Raw genomic sequence first — 27939 nt, forward strand, 5'->3', positions numbered from 1 at the left:
CCTTCTCAGACCACAGCAAAAGATGACCGTCCTTCGTAGTGTTATAAATCGCGTATTACCTGCAAAACTACGAGGGTTCACCGACACGGCCATCGAGTTACTGCTAGTGATACTACCGTCTCTGCAATCCAAAATCAAGAAAGGGGCTCGCAGATGGAATAGCGTACTGTGGTATAAAGGTTATAAACAAGGATAAGGTGCCTCAGAAAGGCTGTCCAACGTTTCCATAGGAGGACCTATTTTCAGTCAAAGGCGAAGATAGGTCCTCCTATGGAAACGTTGGCCAGCCTTTCTGAGGCACCTTATCCCTGTTCATAACCTTTATGATACACTGTCTCTAAGAAACGAGAAGGAAGGGGGTTAACCAAGGGGCCCTATTTTTATTACTCATATCATAAGAAACCAACTAACACTGACACCAAGGACAACATAGGGGAAAATACTTCTGCTTAATGAATTAAAAATAGAGAAACGATAAATTAATGGAAATAAAGTGCATGAAAAAACAACTTCCCGCAGGTGGGAACCGAACCCACAACTTTCGCATTTCGCGTGCGATATTCTACCAATTAAGCTACCGCGGCACCGTTTCCTCATCCACTTTCTTGTGTATTTATGTGTCCTAGTAGAACCCTGGGATTGTTAGCCAGCGCCACCACTCACAGACCTTGGCGGCGGACGTGGAACGTCCTTTTTACCGCAGGCGTCACGACAACGTGAACTTTTTGGGTGAAGGCAACTGGTCAATAAACCCACACGTGCTACCTAAAGACACCAAGGTTGCCGGATTCGAGACCCTGATTTGTAATAAGAAGGAAGGGGGTTAACCGAGGGGCTCGATTTTTATTACTCATATCATAAGAAGCCAGCAAACACTGACAACCAAGGACAACATAGGGAAAATTACTTGTGCTTAATGATTTAAAAATAAAGAAACGATAAATATAATTGAAATTAAGTGGATGAAAAAACAACTTGCCGCAGGTGGGAACCGAACCCACAACCTTCGCATTTCCCGTGCGATGCGATTAATTAATGAAATAATTTCCATTAATTTATTGTTTATTTATTTTTAATTCATTAGGCACAAGTAATTTCCCCTATGTTGTCCTTGGTGTCAGTGTTTGTTGGCTAATAGTGTCGCACACAGGGACCCTACGAATTTTTCCAGGGTAGGACGAGTCGCATTTGTGAGCCCATGTTATTTCGAATTTGGTTTTCTCCCACATACAAGAGAGAAATTTCCGACCGGGTGCTACTTAAATTGCAAGCCATACATGCTGCCCATGAAATCAATTCATATAGTACCCAAGCTCACTAGAGTGGAAATTTACTAAGTGTCTGTTAGTGAAGCATAGCATATTACGCAGGTTACAAAAACCCCACTGATATGTCAGCAAAATCCACAAATTCCGGAAGGCCTCACATCTGACTATCGAGCTGCAGTCGGCGTAGAGGCATGGTAGGAATCGTTTAAACCCCAAAGCAGACCAACTGGCTTGATCGCCTTCCTCATCTAATACCCCAGTATTTCATTCGTAAGACAGATAACCTAACCAACTTTAACCGTTGGTTAAACCAAACCGAACCAATTTTTTTCTAGCATCAGATGTCGGTTTGGCCCCACGAAACATGGCTGGCATTATGGTTTCCGGCGGTGATTGCTTTATTTTGTGCAGAATTTTCCAAACAGGTATCAGGTGCCTCGGAAAGGCTGGCCTACGCTTCAACAGGTTGTCTATTTTCTCCATGTTGTCGTTCTCATCATTGACGGGTCAGTTTTAACAGGTTAGTAGGGTGACATCACGTGCGGTCATTCTCCGCTGGCTGTAAAGAAAGAGGTAAAAAAAGAACATGAGCGCTGTCACTTCACGTTTCCAGACATGGTTACTAAGACGATGGGAAAAGAACGGGAGAGTGGGAGTGCGGCAGCAGAAAAAGAAAGGACAGAGAGGGCGGCACGGAGAGGTTGTTGTGGGGAAGATAGCAGGGGCAGCTTTCAGAAAACTGAACACAAACCGAAGGCATCGTTGGGGCCGTCCCTGCCACTAGAGAAATTATTAGCGAGCTCAAGACAGCTAAGCAACTTAAAATCATAACAGCCTCAGAGAGTTGAATCATCTTAAATCTTAGTTTTCGGAATGAAATTCTCATTACAAAAAAAAAGAATGGTAGTGTAGTTTTTTGGCTAGTAGATAAGTACGAGGCCCACATACACCAAAATAAACCTGAACACTACCTTAAGCTAGACAATCGTCCAACATTACTATCCACACTGACAATTACCAACAGGCCAAAGACACTTTTTTACTAATGAACTGATAATCCTGTTTGAATTATAATTTGTTAAACCTAGCAACAGAACTGCAGGATGATTCGACCACATTCAGATAATTGATAAAATTCTACGCACTGAAGAATACATCGCTAATGTTCAGGGCTGTTCGATAGTATCAAACGGCAACATGGCGACAGACAGCTTCTCCACATTTTTTAACCATATTCTTGGTGATTTCTAGTGATCCCCCGGCAGGGCGGCCTGAACGTGGGGCCTACAGTGTAAGGCCGATGGCCGGGGGCGTAGAGCGCCGCAGCATAAGATGACTTCCTTGTTCGGGGACCAAACGAAGACTGTCCTATTTCATCAGAGGTGAAAGAGAACGCGGCGCAGTGCTCTTGCAATGTTGGGCGCGGCGTGGTGCTAGCGGCCACAACAATCCGAAACTGAAATTGAAGATATGACATCACCTCTTCTTTAAAAGAGAAGTGGAATATGTTACCTCGCTTATAAAGCCAGATTACTTAAACACACACAAATGACTTGCACACAAAAAGTAGGAACTGTACACGTTACGCAACTAGTAATGTTTTCTAGAGCACCCATATCATTTGCAGAGCAATGTATATTGACAATTTTTAAGTAAATGCAATAGAAATGAAGGAACCTACATCCAGTTTCATGGTAACTTTAAAGATCTTGTGAATATACAATGCGTTAAATACCGTAGCACTCAATGTGTTTAGTGAACTGGATTCATCCTTACAGATTAGAATATTCAAACTGACAGTATTACTCAAGACGGAAAGTATGACTTGCATCTTCCTATCGGAGTTGTATACTATGAGCAGTATTATACAAGCGATAGCAGGAACTATCAAATTTCTCGAATAGAAAGCATATTTACAACTACATGGAAAATGAGATTGAATCCTAAAATATATCACGCATAACACTGTTTACATAATATAAGGGTGTTCACCTACACTGCAAGCAAGTTGACATAATGTTGTGGACTTCGAACTTAAATACGACATGGATGTACCCATTTTGGGTAAACAAAGAAGCGAGGCTCGCTGTCTCGCAGCGAACCTAAGCCGCGAATGACGGTCCTGTGACCGTCGTTGATGTGGAACTGTGCTTATTTCAGGTTTATATTGGGGGAATCTTCAAAGAAAACCCCCCGCTTCAAGGATACCGTTTGACCTGTCATAAAGAGACAATTTTGGTGTAAACCGCCGAAGTCCTGTGAAGGTCATTTACCGTAGCTGACTTGGAGGTGTGGGTACTGCAACTTTATGCTGCAGGAACCGCCCCCCCCCCTCCTGTTTGAAGGATGCTGTTTGCTTAATCGTTATGTAGGACAACACATTTTTTGTCATAGAAGCAATTCTTATAGGAGGAAGAACCCTCTCTAGACCATAGGAAGAAACAGTAACTCGTGTACCGATCAAGTTCATTAAATGCTAAGAACAGCAAGATATACTGACATACTAATTATAGCAACCTGAAGGATCTCACCAATATTGTATAAACCATAAAGGAGCAGTCTGACAGAAAAAGTTGGATGGAACATTCCCATGCAAACAGAAACTGTACAGCTATTATAAGACATAATCCTTAAACGGTACTTGGGGTTGTCTAATTCGCGTAGACGCACGGAGAAATGATTGTAGTTATGCAGCAAGACTAGAGGAATCATTACTCGTAGTCGCAGATAGGCTGGGATTATGTGCATCGCTGTTCTGAGTTCCTTGACGAGCCCTGTCTTGGGACGGTATGACAGACGGAATGCCAACAGATTTCTCTGCAGAGCATGTAACCTGTCGAAGGGGTAAGACAGGAGGTAGGAATCGAGTGTGTACAGTACAAACTCTAGCAGTAGAAATCTGAAGAAAAGGTCGGAAATATCAAGGTATGGGTAGTCACAGGAATGACTCCCTTGATCTAAGTTTTCAAGAGAATTCTGTCGTGCCTGATGTTTCACGAGTTTGGAAGCATTGTGACGATTGGCGTTTTCAAGCTAGAAAGCATTTTATCCTATCCTGCAGACCAGGCTCGCGAGATACGTATTACAAGACCTCCTGGACGAAACTGAGGGAGTTCCATCCCGTGCCGACAGTATACGTACGTTTTGACTTTTTCCTGTTTTTGTAGCATTTGTCGTTGCACTTCCTGGCGCAATTCAAGAAACATAAATTGCTGAGGAATTCTAGCCATGTTTACGACATTGAATCGAGTTCTCGCTGAATGACCATGGAGCACTATAGCCGCAGAAGCACCTGTGGTAATATGTGGATGATACCTATAGATTGTGATTTATTATAGCACCGCAGAACTAACGCTTCTTGGTTCCAATATAGCAACCTGTAAGAGTTCTTTCAGGACGCGGTTGAGTCTTTCTACCTGGCTGTTTTCGTGCGTATAGTAAAGACAGGAAATGCTTAATGCCGCAATCTTTCAGGAAGTTTTCAAGCTAAGCAGGAGAAAATTGTTGTCTATAGTCGGACACAATGGCATCAGGAAGCCTTTTTCTACTGAATAAAGAAGAACAGAATAGATGATAGCTTTGGACGTGACTGAACGCATCAGGGCAACTTCAGGAAACATGGAATGATAGTCAACTATGACTAAGGCGATACTATGGAGCTCGATTTATACGACCTTTAATGCCTGTGGCTAATTTTTGCCATGTTCGAAGAGGCCATTCCACAGGCTCAAGGGTAGGGAAAGAACATAACGTGAATTTATCTGCTTGCTGACAAACAAATCAGTTTTCTGCAGGTTTCTCAGCTTGTCTATGCATGTGAGGCCACCAGTACATGCCTCTATGACTGAGCTTTGCTTTAGTGATGCCTAAATGACCTTCATGAGCAATAGACAGGAGTTTCTGATACAAGGACGCAGAATGAACGATAGCTTCTCCTCGAAGACGCCGATTATTCACGCAGGATAATTGAGCCAGTATCGAAACAAATGCCTGCAATTCCGGTAGAACATCTGCAGCATTTCTGCATCCTTTGACTACTTTGACTAGTTGATGCCTCTTAGTCCAAGCTTGGTTGTGGTGACGCCCAAAGGGCCTTGATAAGCAAAGAAGAGGAGTATTGTACGCAAGGAAGCGGGAGGAATAATGCGATCACTTCAGAGAAGATTATTCGCGTGGGATAGTTTGGACTGTAAGCATACATACACCTGTCATTTTTACGGCAAATCAGCAGCATTGCTTAATCCTTTGACTACATTATCTGTTAAAGCCTGAAAAGGCGGGTCAGCCAGTGCAGCTTTCTGAATCTCTTCTTTTGTAATGCATACAGAAACCAAAGAGATTACCTCCACATCTAGAACTGGTTCAGATTCTGCAGGAACAGAAAGGCGTGACATTGCATTTTCTATGACATTTTCATCACCCTTGCGATACTGACTCTCGAAGTTAGAGTAGAGGAGTCGAGCACTCCATCGAGAAACTCTTAGAGGGCGCTCTATGGAAGACAATAATGCAGCAAGAGCTCGGTCACCAGTTTGAAACGTCGACCGGCAGCCCCTTAGGTAAACATGCCAATGTTCACAAACAAAAAGGCAGGCTAATACCTCACGTCGTGTACGAAGTGCGCTTGCTCTGCGGGGGTACAATACGAGATGCGAAAGCCCCTGTAAATAGCTAATTTCTGAAAATTTGCTGAAGGACGGCTCCCAAGCCATTGTCTCAAAGATCTGTCGCTACAGTCATGGGTAGGTGCAGTTAAAACATGCGCAGTACAAGACGCGAAGGAAGTACTTGATTAAAGGGAACGTTGCGAGTACTCGGAGAGAACGGTAGCACTCTAGGTGAGCTCCTTGCGATTTTCGGTGTTTTCGCCGCGCCAACTTCAGCGACTTGCATGATTCCGGCCGGAGTGGCTTTGGGAAGGTATTAGAATGACGTAGACAGCACCCTCTATGCTGAACCTTCGATTATTCTCCTGGGAGAATTTGTTTCCCCATAACGCTCGCCGACTTAAGTCTAACAAGCTTAGCTCGAGCACGGCCTCTGGTAGGCCTCGCGCCACAGCAGCTGCTCCCTCGACGTGCCCAGTAGCCCAACGACATGCAGTACGAGGTCTAATGAGAACTTATCTCCGAAATAGAATGGTCGGACGGCCGCGGAAGTAATCTGGCTACGTTATTCAAGAACGATGCGGCCACGGGATCAGGACTGAAGGCAAGGAAGCTCCCTGCCTGAGTGCGACGGAAGAGAGCTCGTACGGTAGGGGAAGGACCACATGGAACCCCAAGCAGCACCCACCACCACAAGGCAGACGCGTACCGCTACCGACAATGCCGGCTGACACCATCCACATCGTGGGACACCCGCAGTTTCCCATCGACCTCACCTTGGTGCCACCACGGCAGCTACACGAGGTCCTGCTCAAGGCAGCCTCGTTGCAATCTAGGATCACCTACGGACGTATCCGATCAATAACACATTCACACTGAGCGTCGTCGACTCTCTGCGTCCCCGTGCCTACCTCCGCATCAAATCTATCAATGTGGGCACTCGCACCATCAGCCTTCACGTGTACCCTCCGGACGACGCCGTGCGAGGCATCATGTTTCACGCATTCGGCGATTTCTCGGACGAAGGTAAACGGCAGACGCAATGGTCAGACTAGGCACCTGGTGGTCGCCCTCACAAATAAGATCCTCCCTGAATGAACATTCTACCACAGCAACGACATCAGATCCTACCCACTTCACAACCTGGTTTAGTCATGCGACAAATTGCGCAAGGTGGGTTATCGCACAGGCGTATGTCCTTTGCCACGTAAGCAGTGATGTCACCGTTGCGACGGGGACGAGCAATTCCCACCCAAACAGGGCGAAGCTCCTACATACATGCCACGCGGCAGCGCCTGCGCGGAGGTAGGCAACACTAGCAATTCAAACCGCAAATTACACTTCATCAAGAAGCCGCACACCCCTCAAGCGAAGCAAGCACAAGAACCTGCCCGGGCCACCCTGCGCAGCCCGTCCCACATCGGCACATCCAGCTGCCGCTCACCGCCCCTCCGAGCCCGGTCCACGTCGTTGTCGCCGCTCCAATCCAATGGACAACGTCAACACCGAGCCAGCAGGCGACGTTCCCGAGACCACCGTCTGAGATCTCGCTCAACCCAATGAATCCCCTCGGCAAACCGGATCTGTTCGTCCAGCCAAGGTCTCGGAGAGCCGCTCGGAATTGTGGCACGGTAACAGCGACCCCCACCGTCGCTGGCATCCAACTCACAGGTGAGAGAGTTTACCAAGGAGGATTCCGCCTTGACAACTCAGAGTTCGGCCCAGGAAGCCTAAAATGCCGCTCAGCAGTCCCAGATAGCTAAATTAAGTAGCGGAGTGAACAATGTTATCGACACTCAGACAACCAGAGTACGCCGCTCATCCAAGAAGATGAGGGTTGAGAATCCCGAAGCTTTGGCGCCAATCCCTGCTTTTGTCGGTAAATTCCAAACGACCCCCTTTATATTCGGTGGAGTTTCCTGGTTCCCTAAAACCCTGCATCTCGGCAGCTGTACCTTGCCTCCTGTTTCTGTAATGGCCACGGACGAAGAGCAGCCGGTTGCTTCTCTGCTTCGGACTCTGGTCTGTTCCGGTACCGTTAGGCAACGTGACCCTGCTTTCCTCAGCGGTGCTGATGAGCAGGACGTGAAGGATTGGCTGAAGCATACGACCGGGTAAGCAAGCACAACAAATGGGACGACACGCATAAGCTAACCAATGTGATATTTTACTTGACTGACGCCGCCAATCGGTGGTTCAGAAGCCACGAGACTGACCTTACCACCTGGTTGGCCTTCAGAACGAAACTCGTTGAGCTATTCGGTCGTCCAGCCGCTCCCATGTTGTGCCGAACAGCGCTTGCGCAGTCGAGCTCAACAACATGGCGAGACCTAATCAAGCTATGTTGAAGATGTGGTCGGTCTTTAGAAGCGTGTCAACCCATCAATGACAGCGGCCGACAAGATCAAACACATATTGAAATGTGTCCATGACGACGCGTTTCAGATATTTTCCACCAAGAACGCGAAAACGGTAGCTGATGTTATAGAACTGTGTTATAGCTATGGCCAGCTCCAGAAGAAACGCGACTCCACTTGCGGTTCCTGCTTGCCCGAAGAAACCATTTGGGCTTTAGCACCTCCTAGCATTGCGGGAGACCACTACGCGTTGATTAACGAAGTTAAGCAGTTCCTGCGCGAGGGCTTCACGTGCCAGTTGTCTCTTGTGCCTTGCACCCTTGGTACTACACTATCTACGCTGCCGACTTCCATACAGCGCGTCGTTCACAAGCCAATCCCCATATCTCTGTATCCAATCCCTAGAAGCTAAGATAGACAGAGCCCTCGCATCGCGCACATCCACATCGACATCCACACTCGTATCACTAACACAGGAATCCTTCCCCACTTCAATTAGCATGACTCCAGAATCACAAAGCTGAGACCAACACAGGCCGCCACATCCACTGCCTCGCACCATAGGGATGCGCACATTGCCGGGGCCGTAGCAGCGGCTATCTGCGGTCTATAAGCTCACCTAGAGACGCGCTCTAACGTGATCTAACTCATCATAAACCTTCAGGTGTTTCGTGTCCGGCATGGACGCCATAAGCACATATACTACGCTCAAACGCTCTGCGGAGGCAGCACAAGCCAAACACATTACAGAGCTCGTGGCATACAAGAAAAAAGCGACTCCCACCAAAGCTTCATATTAGAGGAAATTTATAAGATGCCACACACCAACGCCAGCGTGTCAGGCAGGCCCGCGCATTGACACAAACGTAACTCTGCCCCACGAACAAGGCGGACAATATGGCTGTGGAGCACCAGGAGCTACCGAACTAAGCCGGAGCATTTCCAGCTTAACGTGCAACACAACACCCAAGACATACCGAACATTATAGTTTCCGAGAGGAACGCTCCCGTAAAAGAACCAGGTTACACTCCATACAATCAGCTAGGACAGGCCGACGGGCTTCACCACAACACGGCCATCCTACTACATCGCAACCTTATAGCCACACAACACCAAATTGAAGGCACAGACATTCAAAACACAGTCCTTGAATTACTGTTGAGGAGTAGAGAAGACGGCCCGCTCTTCCTCCTCACCACGAGACAAGGGCGCTGACATCTCACGAGTCCTCCGCAAGGTGACTTTGCTGGCCAACGTAGCCCAAGGCTTCAGGGCGAAGCACCCAGAGTGGGGTGATCCTCAACCTAACCGCCAGGGCACCTGGTTATGGGTGACCACCCACGATCTCGGTCTTACTGTCCGCAATAACTCACACAAACTAATACAGGTCGGTAACAGTCTGTGAAAACACCACGATAAACCTTTCTCTCTGCAAAAACATATCCCCAGGCACTACGTGTCAAAACACAGTTCACGCGGTCGGCAGTGATCATTACATTTTGTCGCTGTCTTTTGAAACCGCCGCCTGAAATGCAAAGACGGCCGCGGCCCGCATTACAAATCGCGATAAGTTCCGTAAGCTGCTGGAAGAAATGGCACCCGGCTCCATATTGGATCTCAACAAGTGGATCAGGTCGCTGAACCATGACGTGACTTCGACGACGCACGAAATGGCGGCGTCTGAAGAGCAGTCATCGACGGATTCTCGCTACCGGCACGTGTGGGAAGTGAGCGAAAGCCTTACGTACAGGTTGCAGTGCCAATGACACAACAACCTGCGACGGTGCATAGCGAAGTTCGCACGGAAGATAAAGGCACAGATCTCTATACTAGAACGTCAACAGTGGGACCACATCTGCCATATTGTATTAATTCCTGCATTGTTAAATTACCAATAGGAGGTCCCCCTGACAGTTCTTGTAACTGCGGGACCTCCTTCAGTACTAATCATGAAGGATGAAATAAAACTAAAAAGCAGCCTGAACGGCCCGCTCGGCTTCAAGAAGACATACCACCAGGTGCGACACCTGCTGGAACCCAGCAACACCAAGTCACCAGCATGTAAATAGTACACCGACACCCAGGCACCGACGGGGAGCTGCTCCCAAAACTGGCCAGCCAGCAAATTGACAGCTCGAGTCCGAGCTACATGCTCCTGCCATACTACGCGGTAGCTCCCAACGAACATCCGGGCGATGACATTTCGGAGGCCTAGGTTTGCGATGTGCTGCACAAGCTGCGCACGACGTCAGCGCCGGGCCCTAACGGCGTTGCGAACAAGGCGCTGCATAACCTCGACCGAAAGTCGGTGGGAGCAATAACCGAATACGTGAACAAGTGCGGGCGCTCCGGTGCTTTTCCCAGCTGACTGGAAAGGCGCACGGGTTGCGTTCAAGAAACCGAACGTAGAAAATTATCACCTGACTTCATTCACCTGCTGCATACGCTAGCTCACGGAGCATGTAGTACTGCACCTGACAGAACTTCGCAGAGGAACACGATCTCCTACCACGCATGATTCTCGGTTTCCAGGCATACTTGTCTACTTGAGATGCATCCAAAGAGTAGTTCGAACAAGAAAGCTCTACTGAGTCTGGAACTCCAGAGGGCTTTTGACAATGTGTTCCACATGGCCATGCTCGAGAATTTAGTCGACTTAGAACCAGGCGAATGAACCTACAACTAAATCAGATCCTGCTTGACAGGCAGGACGGTCAAGCTCGTGGTTAGGGACCTGCGTTTGCCTACCATCCGGCTCGCTCACAGAGGTACGCCGCAAGACTCAGTCCTGTCACAACACCTATTAAACCTAGCAATAGACCTCAGACTCTGCCCAGGCGGCGCTGCGGAAAAACCCGTCACCAGCGCCCCCATCGCAGCCTTGGCGCGCTAACTGGGTAGTGCAAGAAGAGCTGTCCGCAAGCGAAGGTGCACAGACCACAATGGACCCTTCTCTTTCGTTTGTGTTGAGGCACGGTTTCCCAAAAATCAAGGACCCGGAAAACTTCTACCGCCTATCCACGCTTCGGAAAGCAAGCTCAGCAGGGCGAAGTACGTGTACAATATAAAATAAAGTCTCAAGTGTTATTTCGGCGTGCTGCAACTCGCAAGTACGGAGAGCATCAGGTTTGTCTATAGGCATATCAGCATAAAAATCTAAGCATTTCAAATTGGTTCATATTGAATATGTCCTGAACACAAGACTTAAGTATCTGTTATATTTTTATGTATTTTATCGTAATGTTTTGTCTCGCAATTATTTACAGAGAGTAAATCATTTAATAGCCTTTTCCAGGGCAGCAGACAGAAAACGGTTTTCAAGGCAGCAAACAGCTATCATAACGAAAGTAAGCTTCCTACAGTGCCTACGCGCTGCATCTTTCTTTCTCGCAGGAGCTACAGCATCGCTCAGTACCTTAATTTGAACTTTTCGCAGACGCTTCGAGCAACAAGCGCGCACAAATAAATGTAAATAAACGCGACATTTTTTTTCTCTACACACATGCGTTACCTCGCAATTACTCATCCAGTGCTCCTATACAGCAACTTTATTGCTCACATTTGAAAAACGCAGTCGAGATGCTCTAGAACAGGATTTTGAATTCATAAACGAACCAAAATGCTTGGTTAAGCTGACCTGCCAAATCTCCCCGTTCCACTTGTTGAGTCAAGCGGACGCGGACGTCTGTTAAAAGGTGGAGATATCGATGGTACATAAGCAGGATGGTTCGTAACGTTGTTAGTTCTGTTACTAACGAAGTGGCGGCTGCAGATGCTTGAGTTTTCGCATGGTTACCACGGTCCTCCGTCAGGGCCACGCAACACAATTACAGAATAACAAAATTGTCGCACTTTCTCATGCGAGCCACGGTGTTGTGGGGAATGCAAGTAATCCGATTAACCAACAGGTCGAACGGCCCGTATCCAGCGCTCTCGCCTTTCCCCTTCATACGATCGCAATGGAAATCGGTAAAACTGAACGTTGTTATCCTGCCCTTCACGTTCATGGCGATTTACAACACAACAGTAGTGTCGCTTCCGCCATCAGTCTGAAGAGTGAGCCAGCAAGCGCTTTATGGCACTTCGGCGGCGCGTCCGACTAGCGTACAAATTCATAGCTCTCTGTCTGGGTGTTAAATGCGCAAAACACTCGCAATATGGACCAAAATCTAGTCAAATCGTTGTTTCGCAGTTGCTATCTCCATAGGCAACTTAGCAAGGGAGTCGGGCTTCGCACTACTCAATTACTGCCTCTTCGCAACGGCAGGTGGCGCTACGTGTCTTGCGAAACTCCAGAGTCTGACCTCCATGCACAACCTGTCTCCGAAACTGAATAAAGTCCCGGGACTGAGACACAGGCTACACGCCGACGACATCGCGCTCTGAATGTGTGAAGGGTTAGACGGCATAGCTGAGGAAATTTTGCAACACGCCACCGACATCGTGCAGAAACACGTGACGGGAGCAGGACTAGGCTACTCCCAGAACAAGTTGGGGATCGTCCTGATGCGGCCACCCGACTGAAGCAAACACAAGTCTCCCCTCCCCACACGTCACGATACCAGTCCGCCAGCAACTAGCCACCCACATCCAGCCCATGCGAGTACTCGCCATGGCACTACACCAGAACTTTAGGAACGGCATAACCATCGACAGCTCACCAGGTGACGGTGTACCTGACAAGACTGCTACAGAGAGTGAGCGCACGTAAGCAATGCATAGAGAAATAGGGCCTACTCCAACACATCCAGGCCTTTGTCGTCAGCCGTCTTACCTAAGCACTACCATACCTACACTTACAGAAGGCAGAACGAGTTCACCTTGGCTGCATTCCTCGTCTTACCAAAACACGCCTTCAACAAGAAATTTTTCAACTCAGCGTTCTTAACACCATCGAAGAATTAATTGAAACACACCGCATATCACAGGTTCTCCGTCTCCATGGTATCAAGACTCGCTGCATAATCGCTCAGAGCGTCCGAAGTGGGCCACGATCCCGCCACCACCCCACCACACATATTTTTTTATTTATGCGAATACCTGCAGCGCCACAAGGGCATTGTAGCAGGGAGGCATTACAGAGATACATTGGTACAGAAAGGGCAGACACCTGAAATAAAATATGTGTATACATAAAGCTCAGATAAAAAGAAATTAAGACTAACATCAGCAGGAAAACATAGGCAAAGGTAGTCGACAAAACATTAAAGCGAAAAGGTAAGTTTTTGCAATAAGCAAACCATAAAACAAGACATAACGCAGAGGCATGTTCGTGATAAACCGCTCCCCCAAAACACATTCGTCGGCCACCACGACGGTAAAAGAAGAGCGAGGACCCAGGCCAGGCACAATACATATGGGACCAACTTTGCCATGGCATAGGTCGACGCGGCCTAGAACTCTGGCCAAACATACGACTTTTGCACGGTTCCAGGCCCAAGGCTCAAGGCACACACAGGTTCAAGTTCACTAAGCCCTTCAACCCCCACCGAACCATAAGAAGCCACAACTGGGTTGGCCGCGGCCTAAACAGACGCCTGTATAATTATGAGCGACAGCAAGACTGCCATAGTAATATGTGCGCGAGGAATAGTGGCATACCAAACTCAAGATCCTACAATGACTACACAACAGTGAAGAACCACGCTCAATGAAGCTGATATGGGTCCCAGCTCAGGCGGGGAATAAAAGGATGAAGCGCCCCATCAACAAGTTCAAGGATTCATCAGCCGAGCGGTGGGCCTCCTGCACCAGAAGACCTCAAACGAAGTCTTGCCCTCATATGAAGACTTAACGCAATATTAATGTAGACCGTCACGTTTGTTGACATGAGGTACGGTGAGGACGGATTCGTTGGTGATAGTAGGACAGGTTGCGTGAGTTGACATTTAATTAACAACACTGCACTCTTAGACAGCTGCAAACTCAGCACGAATTATAACTGTCTTCTACTGCGCGAAATTTTATGACGCAGAAGGCTGGACAGATGCCCCAGTTCGCCCAATAACGCGTGAAGTCCGGGCGTCGCAACATACGGTCCAGCTGAGTTCGCTCACGTGTCCTTGCTGCCTTCGTCGGCCCACTGGACGCGGCGGAGGCGGCTAGGGTTGGATGGGCAGTGGTGGCGACATGCCACTAGCGTAGTGGCTCAGGATCCCTGCTAGTGACGGAACTCCGAGAGCACAGAAACCGTGAGAGCCCAGGAACCCTGAGAGCGCGGGAACCGGCCAGGCGCAGGACACAGGACATCGGCTCGGAGGCCCGTCACGAGGTTGCCCCCTTGCGGTACATCCCGAGTAGCCCTCTCGGAAGTCTTTGCTCGAACCTCCTCGGCTCGTTCGATCCGCCTTCGTGCCCGCAGCTTCCCCTCGCTCGTGTCTTCCGCCTCTTTTTTTAACTTCGGTCAAACCTCGAGGCTGTCCTCTTATTTCCCGCGTCGTGCCACTTCTGCCATCGTCGTCTTTCGCCACAACTGCCTTCTTACACTACAGAGTAGGCCCGCACCACACTGTAAGCTAAACGACCGGAAAGAGACAACCTGGCGCAAGCTACAAACACATTCATATCCGAACCCCTACGTATACTCCTACATTTACCGGGACAGAGTAAATCCGTACTGTCAACTTTGCGGTGAGCTAGCTGCTCTCAGTCAGATCATCAGGGAGTGCTAGGAGGAGACCCCTACCCCCGATCTTCTGGCCTCTCCCTCACCATGATCGCGGGAGGAAGTGTAGTTTAGCTCCAGCACAGACATGCAACTCCGAGCTTTGCAGCGAGTCAAAGAGGTCGCCCTGAGGCATCGCCTGGTGGCCTTCCTAATAGGCCACCAGGCCTATCATGGGCCTTCCTGATTGGCCCATGAACTAGCGCCCCACACTAATCATTAAATTTGTCTCTTTCTCACTCTGCTTAAGTGACCGGAAAATAAATTCGGTGCCTTGTTCCTAGACAACGTTTTGCCCTTGCCTTCGAAGTTTTTAAGAGGCTCTACCAGTTCAATGCAGTATGGGACGAATTCAGCGTAGGACCCCGTAAGACCAAGAAACGAATGCACCAACTTCTTGGGGGGTCCGCTGCGGAGCCTCAACCATTCGCTTAATTTTTCTGTCTATCGGGGAAATAGCGTTTGCAGAAATTTTATGTGCTACCAAAGTTACTTCAGGGACATTTAATACGAACTTATGGTTAAGCTGCATGCCATCATTACTAATTTTGAAAATAACTATTCGCGAATTTCTGTCCTGGTTACGTTGAATCTTGCCTCAAATATGGAAATGATCAATGTAACGTAATTTGCGCGGAAAGTCTCTTAAAAGAGATGACGCAATCTGCTCAAAAGCGGATGGCGTGGACATCAAACTGGAACACACAAGCTTAAAGAAAAAAAAAGACCATCATGAATAATAGAAGTTGTAAGCTCTCGGCTTTTCTTGGATAACAGGACCTGATGACGTACAGGTTATAAGTACAACTTACTGAAAATAGCCACATCAGTAAATGCAACAATTCATCAACTATCGAGCGCCAAAAGGCGTTCATAACAATGGCGTAGTTCAGATGGACGCAAATTGAATACAGCTTCTTTTTTCAAACCAGGCCAGACGGGTTGATCCAGTCGGTCGCTGACATACGTTTGACAATATCAGCTGTTCCCAAACGATGCAGTTTCGGAGAAACTTGCTCGCGGAGGGCAAGGAGTAGAGGACGAAAGTTGCTGCTGCGCGTTGCGCCGAAGGTAGCTGACCGTCATGAATGAAGCCCTTTAGCAATCCCAGTTTTTCTCAGAACACCTGAGAAAATTATTCTGCAGCATTGTGTGATTCTTTGCGATTCCTTGTCAAATGGACCAGCCAGAGTTCCTAAAACTTGGTGACAAGCGAGTGAAAATCCCTGTATGGCGATGCCCAGTGATTGGATGGTGTCTAGGCCCAGCACGGAAGTGTGCATCGTTTCACTCGAAGGTCACCCTTGCAGAAGTATTGCGGCATTTGACCACTGCAGAAAAATGTCCTGTGTGTAATATTTCTTGCTGCGAATAGTTCTTCCGTCCGAAGCTCGAAGTAGGCAAAGGAAAAGCTTGAAAATTTTCCTGGTACAAGCCGATGCTCATCAGGGAAACTGCAGGTCCTGTTTTGGCCGGTGACGTGAGCGTAGTGTTGACCTCGAACACTTCGACGTGGATACGTACCGGATGGGGACTGGATGCCCGGATGGGGACTGGGATTAGAAAAAATTACCTGATCCCTTGCAGGAGACGCTCCATAAGCTCAATTTCGCGAACAACAAATTGAAGCCTAATGTCCCAATTTCTTGCACTTGCGGCATGTGACAGGCTATGCCGGGCAGCTCGGATCGGATTCTATGTGTTAAGTTTACCCACAGCGGTAACAAGCGGCGGAAGCGTCTTGGTTTGCAGTTCGAACTCCTTGCCGAGTTCCATATTTGCCGGCTTCCCCAGTTCGAGACTTCCAGCCATGTCGGGGGCCAGCTTGAGCCCGTCGGGTAGAGGAAGGTACTTCGTGAGGACCACCGTCTTGAGAACCTCAGGACGGTTAGACACACCATCTTGTCACTGAGAACAAACGCGCTGCAATGAAGGCCCCTTGAGTACCTGGATTTCCGTGGGTACTTATTCGACACATCGCCCAATTTATTGTGCTTTCTAAAGCGTCCAAGGGGATCCCTTATAAAGAAACCTCTCCCCGATTGTTGTAGATGCGGCTTCCTGCAGAATTTGGTCGCGTAGCGAATTGCAGTGACAAGCGCCGAGAGTGTAGGTTGGAACCAACCGATGTACGAAGTCACAAAGTATCGGTAAAAACCTCCCAACTAGTGCCTTCGGCCTCCGAAGAGAATTCGATGGACGAAGCGGTCGATGCTGTCCTCGTGGTGCTTTTGCATGTACGCGAATTATGTCCTGTAACTGTTAAGAGTCGGGGTTCGCTTGCGACGTTAAGTCGTAGAAAAGGTGTAGAGCCTCGAAGCCTTACACAGCAACACGGCCTTCTTTCTTTCGTCTGGCAAAATCTCGTCTCAGGTTGCCTGTGGAAAAGTGTGAAACAATATTTTCCACGTCAGCCGAAGCACAGTAGCAGACGCCATGCTTCTAGTGTTAAGAAAGGTGAAGTAAAGCGGCAGGCAGCGCATTCTTCATGCTGGCAGAAAAGAAGAGCAGAAACAGGATTGTGAGCAAGAAGCCGCACAAAGGTTTACTTCATCGGCAGTTGTACTCATGCATGGACGGGACGGCCGGAAAGCGGGCCCTACGGAGCAAGACCTGGGTTGCGTAACGCCAGAGAAAAAGATAACAATTGTGCAGGGAAAAAACGAAGAGTGACCTTTATTTAGCCGGGGGAAATGTATGAAGGAGCACTGCAATTAAAATGTTGGTCGCGGCGACACCTTGCTGTGTAAGCTATCTCAAACTTGAACTGAGGATATAAAAATTTACGTAAGACATTTTTTTTCATTTGCACAAGATACCCACCACCTACTGTGAACTATGGAGGACATTGTAGGTAAAAGCATATCACCACAAAACAAAGTTCTCGAAACACTAGATGTCACTGCTCTGTACACCAACATTCCATTCCCTGATGGTTAATCTTCAATAAAAAATCTATTCATGCGCAATGCACAATACTTTATTTTAGTCTATTTATGTCCACTAAAATTAGGACTCATATTACAGTAATTCAAATTTGAGGACAATAAAACCTACAAACACATGACGCAATTATTGGTACACTTTTTGCATCACCGGACCAGCTTCGTACTCAAGAACTATTCGCAGCACGAAACATTACACACAGGACATTTCTCTGCAGTGGTCAAATAGCGCAATACATCTGCAAGAATCACCTTCGAGTGAAACGATGAATACTTCCGTGCTGGGCCTAGACGTATTCGGTCCTTGCTTGCACGGCCGCACATTTTTCGCGGTTACCGATCACCGCACCTAGTGCTGGCTCTCCGCACCTAAAACCTACACTGGGCGATTGATAGATGGGCGCTACCGCTCCAAGAATATTCACTTGCGATTTTATACCATTGAGGCCGTTTGCACAAGGACCCCGACTGCCTCTCCCGTCATCCTGTCGACCGCCCTGAAAATGATACGCATGATACCTCCTGGCCATTTCTGATCTGTACGACATCCGCATTGTACAAAGGGGTGATGGCTGCTTACGCGTTTTCATCAATCGTCTCAATTCTTGTCATCGGACACCTCGATGCGCATATTCGTGCTGCGCGAAGACGCACTCTACAGTCGCACCTTACGCCCTGAAGGACCAGAATTTTTACACGTTGTACCATCGCATCTCCGCACATCAGTTCTAGAGCAGTTTTGTGACGTCGCTACTGCTTGATATATCGGCGGTTCGCGTACTTACAACCCTGTAGGGCGCCGTTTCTACTTGCCAGGCCTGTACCGCGCTATGGGCCGCTACACTGCAGTCTGTGTGCTGTGTTAGCGTCGCAAAAAGCCTGCTGCGCTGCCCTCTGGACGCTGTCACCGAAATCTGGCAATCGGTAGATCTTTGTCGCGAGCGATAACACGACCCGGTATGCGATCACACGAGAACTGTGCACAAACTATGGAACTTAGGAGGCAGATTGCCTTTCACATGGTGTCATCCTCCATCACTGCGCACTCCGGCAGCTCCTCGCTGATCACGGCCGCACCTTCTTATCCCGAGTAGTGGAAAATTTACTTCACTCCTGTTGTGCAGAGCACAAGTTTTCCACCGCCTACCACTCACAAATGGACTAACGGAACGGCTCAATCACATGTTGACAGAAATGCTGCTATGTATGTTTTCGACGACCATACTGATTTGGACAGCACGTTACCCTTCGTGACCTTTACCTAGAATTCGTCCCGTCATAAGGCCGCTGGCTTCTCACCTTTTTTTTTTACTTGATGTTCAGCCGCAACCCTTCTTTGCTCTTTGACACACTGCTTCCCTGTTCGACGAACACTCCCATAGAATACGCTCAAGACGTGTTCCCCCGTGTTCAAACGGCACGCACTACTGGCGGCTCCCGGCTCACTGAGCCTCAGCCCGCGCAAAAAGCCCGCTACGCTGCCGACATTAGGGCATTCGATTTCTCCTGACTCCGTTGTCCTCCTATGGGCACCATGTCCCCGCGTCCGCCTCTCTGAAAAGCTGTTGCCACGTTACAGAGGGCGCTGCACGATATTGCGTCAGCTTGGAGATGTGAACTACGAGATCGCTCCGCTGGATCCGAGGGTCCGCACGGACGTTCTGAATGTGTCTCGGCGTAAGCCTCCATTATAGTTAACGCCGAGACGGCGTCTTTAGATGCGGGGTTATGTTACGGTGCAAACTAGAGTGGTGGCAGTTAGAAGCAGATATTTGGCGTGTACAGGTGCAATCGGTCTTGGGATCATCTTGTTCATTAATCGTTTTTTTTTCTTGTAAATATTGTAACTACATCTTCATTTGTGACTTCTGCAACTTAATATGTATTGACAGTGCAACACTAAAGAGTACGTTGTATAGGAAATATTGACAAACAACAATCCCTAGAGTTTGACGTAATAGTACTGAAGAAACCCGCACGGTGGAGAGAAGCGCCTTAATGAATTATTCCTAGAATATACAAACCGGCAGCTCAGACAATCCAAACAAGCTTTAACGGTTAAGCCACATGAATCCGTCGCATTTGCGTTAAAAAACAAGATTACGCAGACAGACTCGGTCACCTTGAAGAAGCCCTATCAAAGAGGATCTGCCCTAACGCTGTCCTTTAGAAAGCCAATAATGACAGGACCCAACATGACCGAGCGGAGGTCCTCAAACGGCGCCTTAAGATCACAAGAAGAATGACGCCTCTTCTTACTACTAAATTCTCAAACGCACTCCTCAGTGTCAACAACATCCTCAATAAATACTACCCAATTCGCGCAAGAAACCAGAAACTTAATAGGATCTGTACGGACCCGCCTAGAGTAGCCTACGGACGCAACAATATTTTCAAGGACGTTCTTACTCATGCCAAAATAAACAGAAAGACGAAGCCAACATTCGGTCCCGGTGGTAGCCCCAGGTGATCAACATGCAGACATATACAACTACTACCACAATGAAAGTCCCCGCAGGGGCGACTGCGTCAGCAGGCGTTTGGTGTGTTGCGACACCACGTACCCGAGCACACGAGGGTTGGACCCTCCCGCGTGTAGCCGTGCGCGGCTTAGCCGTGTCTGGGGAAAAGGGGATCCTGGGGGTTGAGCCGATGCTGGGTGTTTGGACCTTTATGGCCCCCCGGCGGAGGCAACACACCTCTTCGGCCTCGGCTTCACATACACGGCACCCCCGGACTGAGCCACCCGGGGGAAATCGGCAGTCGCCTTTTCCTGTCCTCCCCTCCATCTTTCACTTTCCTATCTCCTTTCTCACAACTCTCCTGTCACCTCCTCTCTTCTCGGTTTTTCCTTTTTTTTCTGGGTGGCTAGGGTTAATCTTGTGTGGCGAGCTGTCCTGAGTTCAGCCATATTTGATTATAGTTGCGCTGTACAGCTGGCGTGGGTAGGACTTTCTTACAAGTTCCTCTCCCGCCCCCTTGTAGGACTCCATGGTGGGTGGCTGGCACCGCAGCCGAACTATACTATTTTCCCATGGCACCTCCTCTCTCCAAACCAGATCGCCCTCACAAAAGAGAGCGGACCGATGTCACAGCTGACTTTTTTCAAAAAACCAAAGAAATCTTCCCTAAGTATCACGTTATACACAGTGAAAAGCCAGAAAAACCGGCTAGGAAAATATCCCCGTTCACAGTAGCAAGATGTCTGAAAGAAGCCATAGGCAACAACTATAAAGTAACAAAGCTTGCTAGCGGTGACCTTCTGCTAGAAATCCAAAGCAAAGCTCAAGTGTGCAAACTTGCTAATATCGTGTCGTTTGAAGACATCCCCGTCTTAATTTCAAGCCACAGATCGCTGAACACAGTGCGTGGGGTGATTTCTGAAATTGACTTTTTGGATCTCTCCGAAGAAGAAATGCTGAATGGGCTTTCCGAACAAAATGTCAGCAATGTTCAGAGAATTAAAATAAGAAAAGACAACAAAGAGTTACCTACCAAGCATCTAATTTTGACTTTCACTTGCTGCACACTTCCAGAGACAATTGAAGTTGGGTATACAAAAGTTGCCGTTCGCCCATACATTCCGAACCCTCGACGTTGCTTCAACTGTCAGAGATTTGGCCGTGGCTCCCAGAGTTGCCGTGGTCGCAAAACCTGCGCGAAATGCGCATCCAAAGACCATGCTTCTGAAGTATGCGAAGCAGCACCTCGCTGTGCGAACTGTGAAGGAGAGCATGCTGCATACTCCAGGTCTTGTCCCTCATGGAAGAGAGAAAAAGAAATCATTACATTGAAAACAATTGGGAACATTTCATTCAAAGAGGCTAGAAACCGCATCTTAGTTAAAAACAAGTTTTCACTCAAACCGAACATGAACTTCGCCGATGTGGTGCGACAGGGCGATCCACCACACCGGCCTCCGGCACCTGCCCAGACCACACATAGTGAGGCTGGGACGGAGCCATCCTCGCCCCCGGTGGTAGCAGCTCACGCTGCTCCACCAGCCGCAAAGCAGGCTATGCCGTCCCTCGAGTTGGCAAGCCTCAAGGCCTCTGCCCACGAGGGGAGGTCTGAAAAAAGTGCCGACGTGCAGTCTGCACGACCCTCCAGCGCCTCTGATGAGGTAATGGAGACGAACCAGGATGGTTCCGTGCCGTCAACGTCACAGGGACGGCGGAACTCCTTGGATACTGCGTATAAAGAAAACCCCCGAATCACGGGGCGAAAACCAATTAAACGTATCCCGACCCCCCACACATAAATCAATATGGCGTTCCTAATTCACTGGAATTGCAGAGGACTCCTAAATAATTTTAGTGATATAAAAGAGATCATAACTTCTTTCTCTCCTGTAGCAATGTGCCTACAGGAAACAAACTTAGGTCCTCAGCATACATGTGTACTAAAAAAATACAAAGTCTTTCGCCGTGACCGAGAACAAGCAAACAGGCTCTCAGGAGGGGTAGCCATCATTGTACAAAGTGGCATTGCAGCTCGTGAAGTCAAAATAAAAACTAAATTTGAAGCTGTGGCAGCCACCTTACTCTCTTATAAAACGATTACGGTGTGCTCTGTGTATTTAGAACCACACCTAAAAATAACCCTTCATGAGTTAGAGGACCTGTTCAAACAATTACCAGAACCCTACCTGGTAGTTGGGGATTTTAATGCGCATTCCGGTTTTTGGGGAAGCGAGAAAACAGACGTAAGAGGACAAATTATAGAAGATTTTATTTTGAGCAATAATGTTTGTTTGTTGAATTCCGGCAAATCAACATACTGCTCCCCAAGCTCAGGAAAGATGAGCTGTATCGATTTATCTTTTAGTTCACCTTGTATTTTTAACGATTTTAAATGGAACGTCATAGATAACCTATATGGAAGCGATCATCTACCAGTCATAATCACTCTTCCATCGTCACCTGCAATCATTCCAAACAAACCACGACGATGGAAGCTCCAAGCAGCTGACTGGACACTGTTTAGAGAAAAGGCCAATCTAGAAGAAGTCTTTTCTGAAGACCTTAGTGTCAACGATCTAAATAAACAATTCACAACCTGTATTTTATCTGCTGCCCGTTTAGCTATCCCCCAGACTTCAGGAGTGGTGAGACAAAATAACAAGGTGTGGTGGACTCGGGAATGCAAACAAGCAAAGCAAAAACAAAATAAAGCCTGGGGTGTCCTTCGGCGATATCCCACTCAGGACAACCTTCTAATCTTTAAAAAGGCACGAGCTAAAGCAAGATACGTCCGCCGTAATGCCGAAAAGACGTCATGGCAAGCATACGTTTCATCAATAAATAGCACAGTCACATAAAAAAAAATGTGGGAGCAGGTACGGAAGCTCCATGGTAGCTACTCCCCATTTACAATTCCTCTCCTGACAACCCCTGGTATCCAAACAAGTATAGAGGAACAGGCCAACATATTAGGAGAACATTTCGCCGCAGTCTCTAGTTCTTCACACTACACTGAGTCATTTTTAAAATATAAAAACGTGGCTGAAAAGCAAAGGCTTCCGATTAGTGGCAGCATAAATGAGCCGTATAATAGTTTAATCACTCATCAAGAAATCACTAGAGTACTGTCTGCCGGGAAACAAACTGCACCAGGGCCTGATGAAATTCACTATGAAATGCTGGCACATCTTTCCGAATCCGCTATAAATGTTCTTCTGCATTTCTTTAACAAGATACTGTTACAAGGGAAAATACCTGAGGCCTGGAAAAAAGCTGTTATTGCACCCTTTTTGAAAACCGGAAAGCCACCGACATCTCCCGGTAGTTACAGGCCAATATCCCTTACCAGCTGTCTGGCGAAATCTTTCGAAAGTATTCTGAATATTAGATTGATGTTTATTCTAGACTCCCGTGAACTACTTGACATCCATCAGTGTGGTTATAAAAAAACGTGCTCTACAACTGATCATCTCATTCGACTTGAAAACACAATCCGAGAGGCATTCATCCATAGACAACACTGCCTTGCCGTTTTCTTCGATCTAGACAAGGCTTATGATACTACTTGGAGGTATGGCATTCTCCGCGACCTAGTAGACCTGGGCATTCGCGGCAGGATGTTAAATTGCCTGCGTGACTTTTTGTGCAACCGTTCCTTCCATGTGCGCCTCGGTTCAACTCTCTCAAAAAAGTTCAGTCAGGAAAATGGGGTGCCACAAGGGTGTATCTTAAGCACTACCCTCTTTATTGTAAAAATGAACTCCCTAGCACAAATAATTCCGAAATCCATTATGTACTCAGTTTACGTTGATGATCTCCAGATAGCTTGCACATCATCAAACTTAGCAACATGCGAGAGGCAAATACAGCTAACAATAAACAAACTATCAACATGGGCAGACAAAAATGGATTCCGGTTCTCCCCACAGAAAACAGTGGCTGTTATGTTCTCGCTGAAACGAGGTTTACAGCCTGATCCCACCCTACACCTTAATGAAACCGAACTCCCAGTAAAAAGCGAACACAAATTCCTTGGCATTACTTTTGACAAAAAGCTCACTTTCCTACCCCACATAAACACTTTGAAAAACAAGGCCTCTAGAGCACTGAACATACTTAAAGTCCTTTCACGAAAACGCTGGGGCTCTGATAGGGCATGCCTTCTACAAATATACCGCTCCGTCATACGGCCGTCCTTGGACTATGGGTGTATAGTGTATGGGTCTGCCAGATCATCTTATTTGCACCGATTGGACCCAGTACACAATTTAGCTTTACGCTTGTCAACTGGTGCCTACAGGACGTCGCCAATAACCAGTTTGTATGTAGAAACTAACGAACCCCCTCTTGCCGACAGAAGAAGCAGGCTGACATGCTCATATGTTCTAAAAATCCGTTCCTTGCCAAAACATATATGTTACCCAATAGTTAACAAATGCCCATCTAGAATATTATTTACCAACAAACCCCAGGCTATCAGACCACTTCTCCGTTTTGAAGAGAAATTACAAGAGTTAGATGTAACGGACACACTGCCTAATATTGCTCAGAAACCCAAACCACTGCCACCATGGTACTGCTTGCCTTCTGTTTCTGACTTCTCATTAACACGATTTCAGAAAAAACTAACGCCGCAGGAACATATATTACAAGAATATTTAGCACTAAAAGAAAAATATGCGGAATATACAGCATTTTATACCGATGGTTCCAAAGCTGCACACTACGTGGGATGTGCTGTGATAGAGGATAGCTGGGAAAAAATCGTACGGCTGCCGCAATGTGCATCAATTCTCACTGCAGATGGTCATGCAATTTCCATGGCTGTGGAAAGAATAATACATGAAAACATTGAAAACAGCATCATTTATACAGACTCACTAAGCATACTTACAGCCCTTCAGCCTAGGAATGCAATTTTGCCAATAATCGGTGACATCCTACACAACATAACAGCAGCCACGAGGCGGGGACAAAACATCAAACTTTGTTGGGTGCCGAGCCACGTAGGAATCTGTGGAAATGAGAAAGCAGACGAGAGTGCAGCTAAAGCTCGAAATAAGGAAATAAAAAACATAAGAATTCCTCACAGAGATTGCATGAAATTAGTGTGCCATAAACTGAAAGAAAAATGGCAGTCCGTATGGAACAATCAAACGAACAATAAGCTACGCCTTGTAAAACCCATCATAGAAGAGTGGAAGTCATGTTCACACCAAGAACGTTTTATTGAAATTGTCTTATGTCGCCTCCGCATTGGACACACACACATTACCCATAATTACTTGCTGACAAAAAAAGACAAGCCAGTTTGTGACAAATGCGGAGACGAACTTACAGTGACCCACATTTTACTCTCCTGCAGACAACTTGAGACATTGAGGAAAAAACATTTTACGCCATTTTACAGCGAACGCATTCCTTTTCATCCTTCACTGATTTTAAGTGAAGATGCGCTGGTTGGGACAATTCATCTATTTAACTTTTTAAAAGAAGCCGGTTTTCTTGAAAAATTGTAAAGCGTGACCTTGTTCTCTTTTACATCCAGTGACACACCTCATCCACCTTCTCATGTCTGAGAAGAAGGCTGAGGTGTTTATTTAATTTGTTGGAATCCTCGGGATCCTCTCTCAGAAAAGGATCTTTTGAGGTTACCCATCTTTTTTCTACTTATACCTTGTGATTGGCGCATGATAGCCTTAGTTGCTTATGCGCCATTAAACTCAACATACTCAACATACTCAACTACAATGAAAGTAGTCGACCGTGTCACCGTGCGTACGTGTCTCGTTGCTTTCAGGTAAGCCTCCCCCCCCCCCCCCCCCACTGCCAAGGCGGTGCCCTCCGCCATCTTTGTTTTCATTCGTTCTAATATAAGCCCTGCCCAAATCTGTTGAAATGTCGTGAACAGCTGGCTGCTTTCAAGGGCGCCTGTTTTGGCACGGCTCAGAACCGCAATGTTAGAACCATTCTTACATTTTTTTCAAACTGTTCGTATTTTAGTTCTTCGCTCGCGCCTCTAGACGCCACAATAGACAGTGAAATATATAAATAATATCGACCTACCTACCACGATAAATCGCGATGCGTTAGGCTTGCGCTGCTTCCGAGAATAAATTAATTTTGACCTTTCAACTCAAGTGCACCTCACCCATAGGATCGGACTTTGACGTGGCCCGTGCGTTGTTCTGGTTATTTGTGATTACATGGTTGTTTCACCGCGCAAATTGTGCAAGCCGTGTATGACTGGTCGCAGACGCGTTTGCGGTAGCCTAAAGGAGGCATAACATTTCTGAGTTGCAAGAGACTTGGTGTGAAAGTACTTCTTCGAAGCCTGTGGGCAGCAAGCCGCGTCTGAAAGCAGTTGAGCGTGTCACCGAGCGAAAGTGTCTCGTGGAGTTTCGGCTAAGCAAAGTGGCGCGTAAAGCCATATTTGCTCATTTCGTCTTCCTATAAGCGCTATCCAAACCTGTTGAAATGTCGATGATACCTAGCCGCTTTCAAGGTTACCTGTTAGGCACGGCTCAGAATTGCTATGTTAGCAGCATTCGTAAATTGTTTCACCCCGTTTATTGGTATTCTTTTTCTTGGCTCACGCCTCTTCAAGCGCGAGGAGACACTGAAATACATAAATAATATTGACCTACCTACTAATCCGTCTATCGCGCATAATGCAAATGAGTTTTTAAACAAGCGGGTTCCTATGGGTTGGACTTCTCCGCCATAGCAAGGCTTCGCCGCCTGCATGGTTATCCGGCTGAGCTAGCTCGGTTGCGCGGCTACCATAGTTAGAAGTTCAAATCCTCAGCTAATTTATCTGCACGTGGTAAAGTCGAATCCACCTCCAGTACTCTACATCTATAGGCTTGGAGTGGCGCCTCATAACGGCGAAAAATACCTAGAACCAATGAGGCTATACTAATCCATGTAAAAGAAAATCAGGAAGGCCCACTCAGCTTCAACAAGGGACACTCCTTCACCAGAACAGGAATTGGCCTCCTTGGTGCAGTATTTGATCACTATTTCTCTCATGTCTCCTTCAAGCAACCAATGGTCCTCAGTCCGCAGCAGCTGCGGAGCACCTGAAGCGATGCGGCGGCCAGACCTGTAACGCAGCACAGGGTACTACGAATCTCTCTACCCGAACAGCGCGTCACTTGAAACTGGCCCCAGAAACGTACAATGCTGGAACCTTCTCGAGTGAATGTAGCTTAGCAGGACTCTCTGAATAACTATCACGTATTCTTTGGAATATCATTGGCATTAGTTACGTTAGTACTGGTGATTATTATAGTGCTGACTAGCGGCCAAATAACAAGCAATAGGGAGTAGGATTCCTAATCCATGAGGACGTAGCGGAAAATATTGGCGAATTCTACAGCAGTAATGACAGGGTAGCAGCAGTCGTAATAAAACTAAGCAGAAGGTATAGAGTAAAGGTGGCACAAGCCTACGCTCCATGCCCCTGTCACGGTGATGATGAAATGGAACACTTTTCTGAAGATGCTGGATTAGTGATGGAAACAGTGCAAATTCAATATGGGTGGCTTCAATGCAAAAGTGGGAAAAATTCAGGCTGGTGAACAAGCAATTCGCAACTACGGCATCGACTCTAGGAACACTACAGAGAAAATG

The 27939-nt window shown here is 47.3% G+C and overlaps 2 long non-coding RNA genes across 3 annotated transcripts in view; one reads left to right on the plus strand and one right to left on the minus strand.

Annotated features, from left to right (window-relative positions):
* LOC140215996 (uncharacterized) overlaps window positions 1–27939 on the plus strand; it is a 126071-nt gene that overhangs the window by 92267 nt on the left and 5865 nt on the right. The window lies entirely within an intron of this gene.
* Window positions 1658–25987, minus strand: LOC129387183 (uncharacterized). Its single transcript, XR_008614465.2, has 3 exons — window positions 25199–25987; window positions 21338–22032; window positions 1658–1827 (listed from the first exon to the last, which is right to left on the minus strand). It is a non-coding gene; the product is annotated as an uncharacterized lncRNA (long non-coding RNA).

The sequence above is a fragment of the Dermacentor andersoni genome, chromosome 2 (genome assembly GCF_023375885.2).
Source record: "Dermacentor andersoni chromosome 2, qqDerAnde1_hic_scaffold, whole genome shotgun sequence".
In the NCBI taxonomy this organism is placed as follows: Eukaryota; Metazoa; Arthropoda; class Arachnida; order Ixodida; family Ixodidae; genus Dermacentor; species Dermacentor andersoni.